Consider the following 16,531-nt stretch of genomic DNA (forward strand, 5'->3'; position numbering starts at 1 on the left):
TCAGGAGCCCTCCTGCTAAGGGTAGACAGCTGCTCGTTCCACCCCACCCCCCGCCTTAATTGGTTCTCCTCCCTTCCAACGGTGTTGAGGCGGGTGGGAACAGCAGGGGGTGAAGGTGCTGTGTTTAAAGAGGTGGAGTTATGCAGATCTAAAACGCGTGGATTGCAGCAGCAGCAAGCCGAAAAGTGCAGGCATGTAAGGGATCTAGAGGTTGACAACATGTCTTCTTAACGGGAGTCCAGGAGCTCATCTCCACAAATGGACTTTTCAGGATCCTTGGGTGGCTCCGTAGTTTGAAACCAATTCTGGTTATCGCTTCTCGGCCTTTTGGCTAAGATCAAGTGTAGTATCTGTTCTTATCAGTTTAATATCTGATACGTCCCCTATCTGGGGACCATATATTAAATGGATTTTTAGAACAGGGAGATGGAAAAAGAGCTTGCTCTGTCCACTCCACGCATTGACCTGGTATTGCAGTATCTCCAGGACCGGTGCACCCCTTCTTTAATGCAGTTTCTAAAATCAGAAAGAATTGAATTCAATGTTTTTTGTTCATTTTGCTTGTTTGTCGGATTTTGGGATGGACTCTTTGGCTTTGCTTTTCTTCTCCTCATTGGATTTTTCATGTTCAAAGTTGCAGAAGCCAGATTACAAGCTCATTTTGGTTCAACTTCAGCAACTATGCATTGCATTGCCATGTAATGTGATGCAATGCTATCTTTCTAGCTCTCCCTTTTTACTTCCTTTTGGATAAACAGACATATTAGGCAAGCATTTTGGAGCTTTCACCTAAATAACTACAGGTGGTGAGATAAGCTGCACAATATAATTGACCTTTCAGTATATTGTTGCACACACACCATCTATTTAGCAAATGCCCTTGTTATCAACAGCAGCCTTTTAAACTCACCTGAGCTAACAGGTATGTGCGCTGGTTACTCTGCTGCGCTTAAAATTTCTTTTTTGGTTTGCTACAATGCCTTTTCTGAAACGTTGTCTCCTTCTGCTGGAACACTGACTTCTTTCATTTAATGCCTGCAGACTATAAAAGAGAACCCAACCCAAAAAGTTTGGTTGATTAGTCTGTGGCATTCTGTTAAACTGTTGCTTATGGCGGTCTCTGTGAGCTTCTCAGCGACATTCAGCCAGCCAGGTATTCTGCCTGCAGTAGATGGAATGTGGCAATGGAACGCTGGCTGCGCGTGTCATAATAGGCTCTGAGCCTTTATATACCTGTGCACAGCAGCAGCCACCTTCAGTCTGCTGCTGGACAGCCAGCAGCAGCAGCAGGAGGAGAGGTATGTAATCAGGAGCCCTCCTGCTAAGGGTAGACAGCTGCTCATTCCACCCCACCCCCCGCCTTAATTGGTTCTCCTCCCTTCCAACGGTGTTGAGGCGGGTGGGAACAGCAGGGGGTGAAGGTGCTGTGTTTAAAGAGGTGGAGTTATGCAGATCTAAAACGCGTGGATTGCAGCAGCAGCAAGCCGAAAAGTGCAGGCATGTAAGGGATCTAGAGGTTGACAACATGTCTTCTTAACGGGAGTCCAGGAGCTCATCTCCACAAATGGACTTTTCAGGATCCTTGGGTGGCTCCGTAGTTTGAAACCAATTCTGGTTATCGCTTCTCGGCCTTTTGGCTAAGATCAAGTGTAGTATCTGTTCTTATCAGTTTAATATCTGATACGTCCCCTATCTGGGGACCATATATTAAATGGATTTTTAGAACAGGGAGATGGAAAAAGAGCTTGCTCTGTCCACTCCACGCATTGACCTGGTATTGCAGTATCTCCAGGACCGGTGCACCCCTTCTTTAATGCAGTTTCTAAAATCAGAAAGAATTGAATTCAATGTTTTTTGTTCATTTTGCTTGTTTGTCGGATTTTGGGATGGACTCTTTGGCTTTGCTTTTCTTCTCCTCATTGGATTTTTCATGTTCAAAGTTGCAGAAGCCAGATTACAAGCTCATTTTGGTTCAACTTCAGCAACTGTGCATTGCATTGCCATGTAATGTGATGCAATGCTATCTTTCTAGCTCTCCCTTTTTACTTCCTTTTGGATAAACAGACATATTAGGCAAGCATTTTGGAGCTTTCACCTAAATAACTACAGGTGGTGAGATAAGCTGCACAATATAATTGACCTTTCAGTATATTGTTGCACACACACCATCTATTTAGCAAATGCCCTTGTTATCAACAGCAGCCTTTTAAACTCACCTGAGCTAACAGGTATGTGCGCTGGTTACTCTGCTGCGCTTAAAATTTCTTTTTTGGTTTGCTACAATGCCTTTTCTGAAACGTTGTCTCCTTCTGCTGGAACACTGACTTCTTTCATTTAATGCCTGCAGACTATAAAAGAGAACCCAACCCAAAAAGTTTGGTTGATTAGTCTGTGGCATTCTGTTAAACTGTTGCTTATGGCGGTCTCTGTGAGCTTCTCAGCGACATTCAGCCAGCCAGGTATCCTGCCTGCAGTAGATGGAATGTGGCAATGGAACGCTGGCTGCGCGTGTCATAATAGGCTCTGAGCCTTTATATACCTGTGCACAGCAGCAGCCACCTTCAGTCTGCTGCTGGACAGCCAGCAGCAGCAGCAGCAGGAGAGGTATGTAATCAGGAGCCCTCCTGCTAAGAGTAGACAGCTGCTCGTTCCACCCCACCCCCCGCCTTAATTGGTTCTCCTCCCTTCCAACGGTGTTGAGGCGGGTGGGAACAGCAGGGGGTGAAGGTGCTGTGTTTAAAGAGGTGGAGTTATGCAGATCTAAAACGCGTGGATTGCAGCAGCAGCAAGCCGAAAAGTGCAGGCATGTAAGGGATCTAGAGGTTGACAACATGTCTTCTTAACGGGAGTCCAGGAGCTCATCTCCACAAATGGACTTTTCAGGATCCTTGGGTGGCTCCGTAGTTTGAAACCAATTCTGGTTATCGCTTCTCGGCCTTTTGGCTAAGATCAAGTGTAGTATCTGTTCTTATCAGTTTAATATCTGATACGTCCCCTATCTGGGGACCATATATTAAATGGATTTTTAGAACAGGGAGATGGAAAAAGAGCTTGCTCTGTCCACTCCACGCATTGACCTGGTATTGCAGTATCTCCAGGACCGGTGCACCCCTTCTTTAATGCAGTTTCTAAAATCAGAAAGAATTGAATTCAATGTTTTTTGTTCATTTTGCTTGTTTGTCGGATTTTGGGATGGACTCTTTGGCTTTGCTTTTCTTCTCCTCATTGGATTTTTCATGTTCAAAGTTGCAGAAGCCAGATTACAAGCTCATTTTGGTTCAACTTCAGCAACTGTGCATTGCATTGCCATGTAATGTGATGCAATGCTATCTTTCTAGCTCTCCCTTTTTACTTCCTTTTGGATAAACAGACATATTAGGCAAGCATTTTGGAGCTTTCACCTAAATAACTACAGGTGGTGAGATAAGCTGCACAATATAATTGACCTTTCAGTATATTGTTGCACACACACCATCTATTTAGCAAATGCCCTTGTTATCAACAGCAGCCTTTTAAACTCACCTGAGCTAACAGGTATGTGCGCTGGTTACTCTGCTGCGCTTAAAATTTCTTTTTTGGTTTGCTACAATGCCTTTTCTGAAACGTTGTCTCCTTCTGCTGGAACACTGACTTCTTTCATTTAATGCCTGCAGACTATAAAAGAGAACCCAACCCAAAAAGTTTGGTTGATTAGTCTGTGGCATTCTGTTAAACTGTTGCTTATGGCGGTCTCTGTGAGCTTCTCAGCGACATTCAGCCAGCCAGGTATCCTGCCTGCAGTAGATGGAATGTGGCAATGGAACGCTGGCTGCGCGTGTCATAATAGGCTCTGAGCCTTTATATACCTGTGCACAGCAGCAGCCACCTTCAGTCTGCTGCTGGACAGCCAGCAGCAGCAGCAGCAGCAGGAGAGGTATGTAATCAGGAGCCCTCCTGCTAAGGGTAGACAGCTGCTCGTTCCACCCCACCCCCCGCCTTAATTGGTTCTCCTCCCTTCCAACGGTGTTGAGGCGGGTGGGAACAGCAGGGGGTGAAGGTGCTGTGTTTAAAGAGGTGGAGTTATGCAGATCTAAAACGCGTGGATTGCAGCAGCAGCAAGCCGAAAAGTGCAGGCATGTAAGGGGTCTAGAGGTTGACAACATGTCTTCTTAACGGGAGTCCAGGAGCTCATCTCCACAAATGGACTTTTCAGGATCCTTGGGTGGCTCCGTAGTTTGAAACCAATTCTGGTTATCGCTTCTCGGCCTTTTGGCTAAGATCAAGTGTAGTATCTGTTCTTATCAGTTTAATATCTGATACGTCCCCTATCTGGGGACCATATATTAAATGGATTTTTAGAACAGGGAGATGGAAAAAGAGCTTGCTCTGTCCACTCCACGCATTGACCTGGTATTGCAGTATCTCCAGGACCGGTGCACCCCTTCTTTAATGCAGTTTCTAAAATCCGAAAGAATTGAATTCAATGTTTTTTGTTCATTTTGCTTGTTTGTCGGATTTTGGGATGGACTCTTTGGCTTTGCTTTTCTTCTCCTCATTGGATTTTTCATGTTCAAAGTTGCAGAAGCCAGATTACAAGCTCATTTTGGTTCAACTTCAGCAACTGTGCATTGCATTGCCATGTAATGTGATGCAATGCTATCTTTCTAGCTCTCCCTTTTTACTTCCTTTTGGATAAACAGACATATTAGGCAAGCATTTTGGAGCTTTCACCTAAATAACTACAGGTGGTGAGATAAGCTGCACAATATAATTGACCTTTCAGTATATTGTTGCACACACACCATCTATTTAGCAAATGCCCTTGTTATCAACAGCAGCCTTTTAAACTCACCTGAGCTAACAGGTATGTGCGCTGGTTACTCTGCTGCGCTTAAAATTTCTTTTTTGGTTTGCTACAATGCCTTTTCTGAAACGTTGTCTCCTTCTGCTGGAACACTGACTTCTTTCATTTAATGCCTGCAGACTATAAAAGAGAACCCAACCCAAAAAGTTTGGTTGATTAGTCTGTGGCATCCTGTTAAACTGTTGCTTATGGCGGTCTCTGTGAGCTTCTCAGCGACATTCAGCCAGCCAGGTATCCTGCCTGCAGTAGATGGAATGTGGCAATGGAACGCTGGCTGCGCGTGTCATAATAGGCTCTGAGCCTTTATATACCTGTGCACAGCAGCAGCCACCTTCAGTCTGCTGCTGGACAGCCAGCAGCAGCAGCAGCAGGAGAGGTATGTAATCAGGAGCCCTCCTGCTAAGGGTAGACAGCTGCTCGTTCCACCCCACCCCCCGCCTTAATTGGTTCTCCTCCCTTCCAACGGTGTTGAGGCGGGTGGGAACAGCAGGGGGTGAAGGTGCTGTGTTTAAAGAGGTGGAGTTATGCAGATCTAAAACGCGTGGATTGCAGCAGCAGCAAGCCGAAAAGTGCAGGCATGTAAGGGATCTAGAGGTTGACAACATGTCTTCTTAACGGGAGTCCAGGAGCTCATCTCCACAAATGGACTTTTCAGGATCCTTGGGTGGCTCCGTAGTTTGAAACCAATTCTGGTTATCGCTTCTCGGCCTTTTGGCTATGATCAAGTGTAGTATCTGTTCTTATCAGTTTAATATCTGATACGTCCCCTATCTGGGGACCATATATTAAATGGATTTTTAGAACAGGGAGATGGAAAAAGAGCTTGCTCTGTCCACTCCACGCATTGACCTGGTATTGCAGTATCTCCAGGACCGGTGCACCCCTTCTTTAATGCAGTTTCTAAAATCAGAAAGAATTGAATTCAATGTTTTTTGTTCATTTTGCTTGTTTGTCGGATTTTGGGATGGACTCTTTGGCTTTGCTTTTCTTCTCCTCATTGGATTTTTCATGTTCAAAGTTGCAGAAGCCAGATTACAAGCTCATTTTGGTTCAACTTCAGCAACTGTGCATTGCATTGCCATGTAATGTGATGCAATGCTATCTTTCTAGCTCTCCCTTTTTACTTCCTTTTGGATAAACAGACATATTAGGCAAGCATTTTGGAGCTTTCACCTAAATAACTACAGGTGGTGAGATAAGCTGCACAATATAATTGACCTTTCAGTATATTGTTGCACACACACCATCTATTTAGCAAATGCCCTTGTTATCAACAGCAGCCTTTTAAACTCACCTGAGCTAACAGGTATGTGCGCTGGTTACTCTGCTGCGCTTAAAATTTCTTTTTTGGTTTGCTACAATGCCTTTTCTGAAACGTTGTCTCCTTCTGCTGGAACACTGACTTCTTTCATTTAATGCCTGCAGACTATAAAAGAGAACCCAACCCAAAAAGTTTGGTTGATTAGTCTGTGGCATTCTGTTAAACTGTTGCTTATGGCGGTCTCTGTGAGCTTCTCAGCGACATTCAGCCAGCCAGGTATCCTGCCTGCAGTAGATGGAATGTGGCAATGGAACGCTGGCTGCGCGTGTCATAATAGGCTCTGAGCCTTTATATACCTGTGCACAGCAGCAGCCACCTTCAGTCTGCTGCTGGACAGCCAGCAGCAGCAGCAGCAGGAGAGGTATGTAATCAGGAGCCCTCCTGCTAAGGGTAGACAGCTGCTCGTTCCACCCCACCCCCCGCCTTAATTGGTTCTCCTCCCTTCCAACGGTGTTGAGGCGGGTGGGAACAGCAGGGGGTGAAGGTGCTGTGTTTAAAGAGGTGGAGTTATGCAGATCTAAAACGCGTGGATTGCAGCAGCAGCAAGCCGAAAAGTGCAGGCATGTAAGGGATCTAGAGGTTGACAACATGTCTTCTTAACGGGAGTCCAGGAGCTCATCTCCACAAATGGACTTTTCAGGATCCTTGGGTGGCTCCGTAGTTTGAAACCAATTCTGGTTATCGCTTCTCGGCCTTTTGGCTAAGATCAAGTGTAGTATCTGTTCTTATCAGTTTAATATCTGATACGTCCCCTATCTGGGGACCATATATTAAATGGATTTTTAGAACAGGGAGATGGAAAAAGAGCTTGCTCTGTCCACTCCACGCATTGACCTGGTATTGCATTATCTCCAGGACCGGTGCACCCCTTCTTTAATGCAGTTTCTAAAATCAGAAAGAATTGAATTCAATGTTTTTTGTTCATTTTGCTTGTTTGTCGGATTTTGGGATGGACTCTTTGGCTTTGCTTTTCTTCTCCTCATTGGATTTTTCATGTTCAAAGTTGCAGAAGCCAGATTACAAGCTCATTTTGGTTCAACTTCAGCAACTGTGCATTGCATTGCCATGTAATGTGATGCAATGCTATCTTTCTAGCTCTCCCTTTTTACTTCCTTTTGGATAAACAGACATATTAGGCAAGCATTTTGGAGCTTTCACCTAAATAACTACAGGTGGTGAGATAAGCTGCACAATATAATTGACCTTTCAGTATATTGTTGCACACACACCATCTATTTAGCAAATGCCCTTGTTATCAACAGCAGCCTTTTAAACTCACCTGAGCTAACAGGTATGTGCGCTGGTTACTCTGCTGCGCTTAAAATTTCTTTTTTGGTTTGCTACAATGCCTTTTCTGAAACGTTGTCTCCTTCTGCTGGAACACTGACTTCTTTCATTTAATGCCTGCAGACTATAAAAGAGAACCCAACCCAAAAAGTTTGGTTGATTAGTCTGTGGCATTCTGTTAAACTGTTGCTTATGGCGGTCTCTGTGAGCTTCTCAGCGACATTCAGCCAGCCAGGTATCCTGCCTGCAGTAGATGGAATGTGGCAATGGAATGCTGGCTGCGCGTGTCATAATAGGCTCTGAGCCTTTATATACCTGTGCACAGCAGCAGCCACCTTCAGTCTGCTGCTGGACAGCCAGCAGCAGCAGCAGCAGGAGAGGTATGTAATCAGGAGCCCTCCTGCTAAGGGTAGACAGCTGCTCGTTCCACCCCACCCCCCGCCTTAATTGGTTCTCCTCCCTTCCAACGGTGTTGAGGCGGGTGGGAACAGCAGGGGGTGAAGGTGCTGTGTTTAAAGAGGTGGAGTTATGCAGATCTAAAACGCGTGGATTGCAGCAGCAGCAAGCCGAAAAGTGCAGGCATGTAAGGGATCTAGAGGTTGACAACATGTCTTCTTAACGGGAGTCCAGGAGCTCATCTCCACAAATGGACTTTTCAGGATCCTTGGGTGGCTCCGTAGTTTGAAACCAATTCTGGTTATCGCTTCTCGGCCTTTTGGCTAAGATCAAGTGTAGTATCTGTTCTTATCAGTTTAATATCTGATACGTCCCCTATCTGGGGACCATATATTAAATGGATTTTTAGAACAGGGAGATGGAAAAAGAGCTTGCTCTGTCCACTCCACGCATTGACCTGGTATTGCATTATCTCCAGGACCGGTGCACCCCTTCTTTAATGCAGTTTCTAAAATCAGAAAGAATTGAATTCAATGTTTTTTGTTCATTTTGCTTGTTTGTCGGATTTTGGGATGGACTCTTTGGCTTTGCTTTTCTTCTCCTCATTGGATTTTTCATGTTCAAAGTTGCAGAAGCCAGATTACAAGCTCATTTTGGTTCAACTTCAGCAACTGTGCATTGCATTGCCATGTAATGTGATGCAATGCTATCTTTCTAGCTCTCCCTTTTTACTTCCTTTTGGATAAACAGACATATTAGGCAAGCATTTTGGAGCTTTCACCTAAATAACTACAGGTGGTGAGATAAGCTGCACAATATAATTGACCTTTCAGTATATTGTTGCACACACACCATCTATTTAGCAAATGCCCTTGTTATCAACAGCAGCCTTTTAAACTCACCTGAGCTAACAGGTATGTGCGCTGGTTACTCTGCTGCGCTTAAAATTTCTTTTTTGGTTTGCTACAATGCCTTTTCTGAAACGTTGTCTCCTTCTGCTGGAACACTGACTTCTTTCATTTAATGCCTGCAGACTATAAAAGAGAACCCAACCCAAAAAGTTTGGTTGATTAGTCTGTGGCATTCTGTTAAACTGTTGCTTATGGCGGTCTCTGTGAGCTTCTCAGCGACATTCAGCCAGCCAGGTATCCTGCCTGCAGTAGATGGAATGTGGCAATGGAACGCTGGCTGCGCGTGTCATAATAGGCTCTGAGCCTTTATATACCTGTGCACAGCAGCAGCCACCTTCAGTCTGCTGCTGGACAGCCAGCAGCAGCAGCAGCAGGAGAGGTATGTAATCAGGAGCCCTCCTGCTAAGGGTAGACAGCTGCTCGTTCCACCCCACCCCCCGCCTTAATTGGTTCTCCTCCCTTCCAACGGTGTTGAGGCGGGTGGGAACAGCAGGGGGTGAAGGTGCTGTGTTTAAAGAGGTGGAGTTATGCAGATCTAAAACGCGTGGATTGCAGCAGCAGCAAGCCGAAAAGTGCAGGCATGTAAGGGATCTAGAGGTTGACAACATGTCTTCTTAACGGGAGTCCAGGAGCTCATCTCCACAAATGGACTTTTCAGGATCCTTGGGTGGCTCCGTAGTTTGAAACCAATTCTGGTTATCGCTTCTCGGCCTTTTGGCTAAGATCAAGTGTAGTATCTGTTCTTATCAGTTTAATATCTGATACGTCCCCTATCTGGGGACCATATATTAAATGGATTTTTAGAACAGGGAGATGGAAAAAGAGCTTGCTCTGTCCACTCCACGCATTGACCTGGTATTGCAGTATCTCCAGGACCGGTGCACCCCTTCTTTAATGCAGTTTCTAAAATCAGAAAGAATTGAATTCAATGTTTTTTGTTCATTTTGCTTGTTTGTCGGATTTTGGGATGGACTCTTTGGCTTTGCTTTTCTTCTCCTCATTGGATTTTTCATGTTCAAAGTTGCAGAAGCCAGATTACAATCTCATTTTGGTTCAACTTCAGCAACTGTGCATTGCATTGCCATGTAATGTGATGCAATGCTATCTTTCTAGCTCTTCCTTTTTACTTCCTTTTGGATAAACAGACATATTAGGCAAGCATTTTGGAGCTTTCACCTAAATAACTACAGGTGGTGAGATAAGCTGCACAATATAATTGACCTTTCAGTATATTGTTGCACACACACCATCTATTTAGCAAATGCCCTTGTTATCAACAGCAGCCTTTTAAACTCACCTGAGCTAACAGGTATGTGCGCTGGTTACTCTGCTGCGCTTAAAATTTCTTTTTTGGTTTGCTACAATGCCTTTTCTGAAACGTTGTCTCCTTCTGCTGGAACACTGACTTCTTTCATTTAATGCCTGCAGACTATAAAAGAGAACCCAACCCAAAAAGTTTGGTTGATTAGTCTGTGGCATTCTGTTAAACTGTTGCTTATGGCGGTCTCTGTGAGCTTCTCAGCGACATTCAGCCAGCCAGGTATCCTGCCTGCAGTAGATGGAATGTGGCAATGGAACGCTGGCTGCGCGTGTCATAATAGGCTCTGAGCCTTTATATACCTGTGCACAGCAGCAGCCACCTTCAGTCTGCTGCTGGACAGCCAGCAGCAGCAGCAGCAGGAGAGGTATGTAATCAAGAGCCCTCCTGCTAAGGGTAGACAGCTGCTCGTTCCACCCCACCCCCCGCCTTAATTGGTTCTCCTCCCTTTCAACGGTGTTGAGGCGGGTGGGAACAGCAGGGGGTGAAGGTGCTGTGTTTAAAGAGGTGGAGTTATGCAGATCTAAAACGCGTGGATTGCAGCAGCAGCAAGCCGAAAAGTGCAGGCATGTAAGGTATCTAGAGGTTGACAACATGTCTTCTTAACGGGAGTCCAGGAGCTCATCTCCACAAATGGACTTTTCAGGATCCTTGGGTGGCTCCGTAGTTTGAAACCAATTCTGGTTATCGCTTCTCGGCCTTTTGGCTAAGATCAAGTGTAGTATCTGTTCTTATCAGTTTAATATCTGATACGTCCCCTATCTGGGGACCATATATTAAATGGATTTTTAGAACAGGGAGATGGAAAAAGAGCTTGCTCTGTCCACTCCACGCATTGACCTGGTATTGCAGTATCTCCAGGACCGGTGCACCCCTTCTTTAATGCAGTTTCTAAAATCAGAAAGAATTGAATTCAATGTTTTTTGTTCATTTTGCTTGTTTGTCGGATTTTGGGATGGACTCTTTGGCTTTGCTTTTCTTCTCCTCATTGGATTTTTCATGTTCAAAGTTGCAGAAGCCAGATTACAAGCTCATTTTGGTTCAACTTCAGCAACTGTGCATTGCATTGCCATGTAATGTGATGCAATGCTATCTTTCTAGCTCTCCCTTTTTACTTCCTTTTGGATAAACAGACATATTAGGCAAGCATTTTGGAGCTTTCACCTAAATAACTACAGGTGGTGAGATAAGCTGCACAATATAATTGACCTTTCAGTATATTGTTGCACACACACCATCTATTTAGCAAATGCCCTTGTTATCAACAGCAGCCTTTTAAACTCACCTGAGCTAACAGGTATGTGCGCTGGTTACTCTGCTGCGCTTAAAATTTCTTTTTTGGTTTGCTACAATGCCTTTTCTGAAACGTTGTCTCCTTCTGCTGGAACACTGACTTCTTTCATTTAATGCCTGCAGACTATAAAAGAGAACCCAACCCAAAAAGTTTGGTTGATTAGTCTGTGGCATTCTGTTAAACTGTTGCTTATGGCGGTCTCTGTGAGCTTCTCAGCGACATTCAGCCAGCCAGGTATCCTGCCTGCAGTAGATGGAATGTGGCAATGGAACGCTGGCTGCGCGTGTCATAATAGGCTCTGAGCCTTTATATACCTGTGCACAGCAGCAGCCACCTTCAGTCTGCTGCTGGACAGCCAGCAGCAGCAGCAGCAGGAGAGGTATGTAATCAGGAGCCCTCCTGCTAAGGGTAGACAGCTGCTCGTTCCACCCCACCCCCCGCCTTAATTGGTTCTCCTCCCTTCCAACGGTGTTGAGGCGGGTGGGAACAGCAGGGGGTGAAGGTGCTGTGTTTAAAGAGGTGGAGTTATGCAGATCTAAAACGCGTGGATTGCAGCAGCAGCAAGCCGAAAAGTGCAGGCATGTAAGGGATCTAGAGGTTGACAACATGTCTTCTTAACGGGAGTCCAGGAGCTCATCTCCACAAATGGACTTTTCAGGATCCTTGGGTGGCTCCGTAGTTTGAAACCAATTCTGGTTATCGCTTCTCGGCCTTTTGGCTAAGATCAAGTGTAGTATCTGTTCTTATCAGTTTAATATCTGATACGTCCCCTATCTGGGGACCATATATTAAATGGATTTTTAGAACAGGGAGATGGAAAAAGAGCTTGCTCTGTCCACTCCACGCATTGACCTGGTATTGCAGTATCTCCAGGACCGGTGCACCCCTTCTTTAATGCAGTTTCTAAAATCAGAAAGAATTGAATTCAATGTTTTTTGTTCATTTTGCTTGTTTGTCGGATTTTGGGATGGACTCTTTGGCTTTGCTTTTCTTCTCCTCATTGGATTTTTCATGTTCAAAGTTGCAGAAGCCAGATTACAAGCTCATTTTGGTTCAACTTCAGCAACTGTGCATTGCATTGCCATGTAATGTGATGCAATGCTATCTTTCTAGCTCTCCCTTTTTACTTCCTTTTGGATAAACAGACATATTAGGCAAGCATTTTGGAGCTTTCACCTAAATAACTACAGGTGGTGAGATAAGCTGCACAATATAATTGACCTTTCAGTATATTGTTGCACACACACCATCTATTTAGCAAATGCCCTTGTTATCAACAGCAGCCTTTTAAACTCACCTGAGCTAACAGGTATGTGCGCTGGTTACTCTGCTGCGCTTAAAATTTCTTTTTTGGTTTGCTACAATGCCTTTTCTGAAACGTTGTCTCCTTCTGCTGGAACACTGACTTCTTTCATTTAATGCCTGCAGACTATAAAAGAGAACCCAACCCAAAAAGTTTGGTTGATTAGTCTGTGGCATTCTGTTAAACTGTTGCTTATGGCGGTCTCTGTGAGCTTCTCAGCGACATTCAGCCAGCCAGGTATCCTGCCTGCAGTAGATGGAATGTGGCAATGGAACGCTGGCTGCGCGTGTCATAATAGGCTCTGAGCCTTTATATACCTGTGCACAGCAGCAGCCACCTTCAGTCTGCTGCTGGACAGCCAGCAGCAGCAGCAGCAGGAGAGGTATGTAATCAGGAGCCCTCCTGCTAAGGGTAGACAGCTGCTCGTTCCACCCCACCCCCCGCCTTAATTGGTTCTCCTCCCTTCCAACGGTGTTGAGGCGGGTGGGAACAGCAGGGGGTGAAGGTGCTGTGTTTAAAGAGGTGGAGTTATGCAGATCTAAAACGCGTGGATTGCAGCAGCAGCAAGCCGAAAAGTGCAGGCATGTAAGGGATCTAGAGGTTGACAACATGTCTTCTTAACGGGAGTCCAGGAGCTCATCTCCACAAATGGACTTTTCAGGATCCTTGGGTGGCTCCGTAGTTTGAAACCAATTCTGGTTATCGCATCTCGGCCTTTTGGCTAAGATCAAGTGTAGTATCTGTTCTTATCAGTTTAATATCTGATACGTCCCCTATCTGGGGACCATATATTAAATGGATTTTTAGAACAGGGAGATGGAAAAAGAGCTTGCTCTGTCCACTCCACGCATTGACCTGGTATTGCAGTATCTCCAGGACCGGTGCACCCCTTCTTTAATGCAGTTTCTAAAATCAGAAAGAATTGAATTCAATGATTTTTGTTCATTTTGCTTGTTTGTCGGATTTTGGGATGGACTCTTTGGCTTTGCTTTTCTTCTCCTCATTGGATTTTTCATGTTCAAAGTTGCAGAAGCCAGATTACAAGCTCATTTTGGTTCAACTTCAGCAACTGTGCATTGCATTGCCATGTAATGTGATGCAATGCTATCTTTCTAGCTCTCCCTTTTTACTTCCTTTTGGATAAACAGACATATTAGGCAAGCATTTTGGAGCTTTCACCTAAATAACTACAGGTGGTGAGATAAGCTGCACAATATAATTGACCTTTCAGTATATTGTTGCACACACACCATCTATTTAGCAAATGCCCTTGTTATCAACAGCAGCCTTTTAAACTCACCTGAGCTAACAGGTATGTGCGCTGGTTACTCTGCTGCGCTTAAAATTTCTTTTTTGGTTTGCTACAATGCCTTTTCTGAAACGTTGTCTCCTTCTGCTGGAACACTGACTTCTTTCATTTAATGCCTGCAGACTATAAAAGAGAACCCAACCCAAAAAGTTTGGTTGATTAGTCTGTGGCATTCTGTTAAACTGTTGCTTGTGGCGGTCTCTGTGAGCTTCTCAGCGACATTCAGCCAGCCAGGTATCCTGCCTGCAGTAGATGGAATGTGGCAATGGAACGCTGGCTGCGCGTGTCATAATAGGCTCTGAGCCTTTATATACCTGTGCACAGCAGCAGCCACCTTCAGTCTGCTGCTGGACAGCCAGCAGCAGCAGCAGCAGGAGAGGTATGTAATCAGGAGCCCTCCTGCTAAGGGTAGACAGCTGCTCGTTCCACCCCACCCCCCGCCTTAATTGGTTCTCCTCCCTTCCAACAGTGTTGAGGCGGGTGGGAACAGCAGGGGGTGAAGGTGCTGTGTTTAAAGAGGTGGAGTTATGCAGATCTAAAACGCGTGGATTGCAGCAGCAGCAAGCCGAAAAGTGCAGGCATGTAAGGGATCTAGAGGTTGACAACATGTCTTCTTAACGGGAGTCCAGGAGCTCATCTCCACAAATGGACTTTTCAGGATCCTTGGGTGGCTCCGTAGTTTGAAACCAATTCTGGTTATCGCTTCTCGGCCTTTTGGCTAAGATCAAGTGTAGTATCTGTTCTTATCAGTTTAATATCTGATACGTCCCCTATCTGGGGACCATATATTAAATGGATTTTTAGAACAGGGAGATGGAAAAAGAGCTTGCTCTGTCCACTCCACGCATTGACCTGGTATTGCAGTATCTCCAGGACAGGTGCACCCCTTCTTTAATGCAGTTTCTAAAATCAGAAAGAATTGAATTCAATGTTTTTTGTTCATTTTGCTTGTTTGTCGGATTTTGGGATGGACTCTTTGGCTTTGCTTTTCTTCTCCTCATTGGATTTTTCATGTTCAAAGTTGCAGAAGCCAGATTACAAGCTCATTTTGGTTCAACTTCAGCAACTGTGCATTGCATTGCCATGTAATGTGATGCAATGCTATCTTTCTAGCTCTCCCTTTTTACTTCCTTTTGGATAAACAGACATATTAGGCAAGCATTTTGGAGCTTTCACCTAAATAACTACAGGTGGTGAGATAAGCTGCACAATATAATTGACCTTTCAGTATATTGTTGCACACACACCATCTATTTAGCAAATGCCCTTGTTATCAACAGCAGCCTTTTAAACTCACCTGAGCTAACAGGTATGTGCGCTGGTTACTCTGCTGCGCTTAAAATTTCTTTTTTGGTTTGCTACAATGCCTTTTCTGAAACGTTGTCTCCTTCTGCTGGAACACTGACTTCTTTCATTTAATGCCTGCAGACTATAAAAGAGAACCCAACCCAAAAAGTTTGGTTGATTAGTCTGTGGCATTCTGTTAAACTGTTGCTTATGGCGGTCTCTGTGAGCTTCTCAGCGACATTCAGCCAGCCAGGTATCCTGCCTGCAGTAGATGGAATGTGGCAATGGAACGCTGGCTGCGCGTGTCATAATAGGCTCTGAGCCTTTATATACCTGTGCACAGCAGCAGCCACCTTCAGTCTGCTGCTGGACAGCCAGCAGCAGCAGCAGCAGGAGAGGTATGTAATCAGGAGCCCTCCTGCTAAGGGTAGACAGCTGCTCGTTCCACCCCACCCCCCCCCTTAATTGGTTCTCCTCCCTTCCAACGGTGTTGAGGCGGGTGGGAACAGCAGGGGGTGAAGGTGCTGTGTTTAAAGAGGTGGAGTTATGCAGATCTAAAACGCGTGGATTGCAGCAGCAGCAAGCCGAAAAGTGCAGGCATGTAAGGGATCTAGAGGTTGACAACATGTCTTCTTAACGGGAGTCCAGGAGCTCATCTCCACAAATGGACTTTTCAGGATCCTTGGGTGGCTCCGTAGTTTGAAACCAATTCTGGTTATCGCTTCTCGGCCTTTTGGCTAAGATCAAGTGTAGTATCTGTTCTTATCAGTTTAATATCTGATACGTCCCCTATCTGGGGACCATATATTAAATGGATTTTTAGAACAGGGAGATGGAAAAAGAGCTTGCTCTGTCCACTCCACGCATTGACCTGGTATTGCAGTATCTCCAGGACTGGTGCACCCCTTCTTTAATGCAGTTTCTAAAATCAGAAAGAATTGAATTCAATGTTTTTTGTTCATTTTGCTTGTTTGTCGGATTTTGGGATGGACTCTTTGGCTTTGCTTTTCTTCTCCTCATTGGATTTTTCATGTTCAAAGTTGCAGAAGCCAGATTACAAGCTCATTTTGGTTCAACTTCAGCAACTGTGCATTGCATTGCCATGTAATGTGATGCAATGCTATCTTTCTAGCTCTCCCTTTTTACTTCCTTTTGGATAAACAGACATATTAGGCAAGCATTTTGGAGCTTTCACCTAAATAACTACAGGTGGTGAGATAAGCTGCACAATATAATTGACCTTTCAGTATATTGTTGCACAC

The 16,531-nt window shown here is 44.8% G+C and overlaps 13 non-coding genes across 13 annotated transcripts; all 13 read left to right on the forward strand.

Moving 5' to 3' along the window:
- Positions 1 to 311: 311 nt before the first annotated feature.
- Positions 312 to 502, forward strand: LOC141178483 (U2 spliceosomal RNA). The gene has a single exon (XR_012254764.1). It is a non-coding gene; the product is annotated as a U2 spliceosomal RNA (small nuclear RNA).
- A 1,115-nt stretch (positions 503 to 1,617) lies between these two features.
- On the forward strand, positions 1,618 to 1,808 carry LOC141178484 (U2 spliceosomal RNA). Its single transcript, XR_012254765.1, has one exon. It is a non-coding gene; the product is annotated as a U2 spliceosomal RNA (small nuclear RNA).
- A 1,115-nt stretch (positions 1,809 to 2,923) lies between these two features.
- LOC141178486 (U2 spliceosomal RNA) lies at positions 2,924 to 3,114 on the forward strand. The gene has a single exon (XR_012254766.1). It is a non-coding gene; the product is annotated as a U2 spliceosomal RNA (small nuclear RNA).
- Positions 3,115 to 4,232: 1,118 nt separating this feature from the next.
- On the forward strand, positions 4,233 to 4,423 carry LOC141178488 (U2 spliceosomal RNA). Its single transcript, XR_012254768.1, has one exon. It is a non-coding gene; the product is annotated as a U2 spliceosomal RNA (small nuclear RNA).
- A 1,115-nt stretch (positions 4,424 to 5,538) lies between these two features.
- LOC141177484 (U2 spliceosomal RNA) lies at positions 5,539 to 5,729 on the forward strand. Its single transcript, XR_012254074.1, has one exon. It is a non-coding gene; the product is annotated as a U2 spliceosomal RNA (small nuclear RNA).
- A 1,115-nt stretch (positions 5,730 to 6,844) lies between these two features.
- Positions 6,845 to 7,035, forward strand: LOC141178390 (U2 spliceosomal RNA). Its single transcript, XR_012254679.1, has one exon. It is a non-coding gene; the product is annotated as a U2 spliceosomal RNA (small nuclear RNA).
- Positions 7,036 to 8,150: 1,115 nt separating this feature from the next.
- On the forward strand, positions 8,151 to 8,341 carry LOC141178402 (U2 spliceosomal RNA). Its single transcript, XR_012254690.1, has one exon. It is a non-coding gene; the product is annotated as a U2 spliceosomal RNA (small nuclear RNA).
- Positions 8,342 to 9,456: 1,115 nt separating this feature from the next.
- On the forward strand, positions 9,457 to 9,647 carry LOC141178489 (U2 spliceosomal RNA). The gene has a single exon (XR_012254769.1). It is a non-coding gene; the product is annotated as a U2 spliceosomal RNA (small nuclear RNA).
- A 1,115-nt stretch (positions 9,648 to 10,762) lies between these two features.
- On the forward strand, positions 10,763 to 10,953 carry LOC141178490 (U2 spliceosomal RNA). Its single transcript, XR_012254770.1, has one exon. It is a non-coding gene; the product is annotated as a U2 spliceosomal RNA (small nuclear RNA).
- Positions 10,954 to 12,068: 1,115 nt separating this feature from the next.
- On the forward strand, positions 12,069 to 12,259 carry LOC141178491 (U2 spliceosomal RNA). The gene has a single exon (XR_012254771.1). It is a non-coding gene; the product is annotated as a U2 spliceosomal RNA (small nuclear RNA).
- A 1,115-nt stretch (positions 12,260 to 13,374) lies between these two features.
- LOC141177437 (U2 spliceosomal RNA) lies at positions 13,375 to 13,565 on the forward strand. The gene has a single exon (XR_012254031.1). It is a non-coding gene; the product is annotated as a U2 spliceosomal RNA (small nuclear RNA).
- Positions 13,566 to 14,680: 1,115 nt separating this feature from the next.
- LOC141177506 (U2 spliceosomal RNA) lies at positions 14,681 to 14,871 on the forward strand. Its single transcript, XR_012254094.1, has one exon. It is a non-coding gene; the product is annotated as a U2 spliceosomal RNA (small nuclear RNA).
- A 1,115-nt stretch (positions 14,872 to 15,986) lies between these two features.
- LOC141177395 (U2 spliceosomal RNA) lies at positions 15,987 to 16,177 on the forward strand. Its single transcript, XR_012253993.1, has one exon. It is a non-coding gene; the product is annotated as a U2 spliceosomal RNA (small nuclear RNA).
- Positions 16,178 to 16,531: the final 354 nt, after the last annotated feature.

The sequence above is a fragment of the Phyllobates terribilis genome, unplaced genomic scaffold, assembly GCF_046119375.1.
Source record: "Phyllobates terribilis strain yellow unplaced genomic scaffold, ASM4611937v1 Scaffold_27__1_contigs__length_16484149, whole genome shotgun sequence".
NCBI lineage: Eukaryota > Metazoa > Chordata > Amphibia > Anura > Dendrobatidae > Phyllobates > Phyllobates terribilis.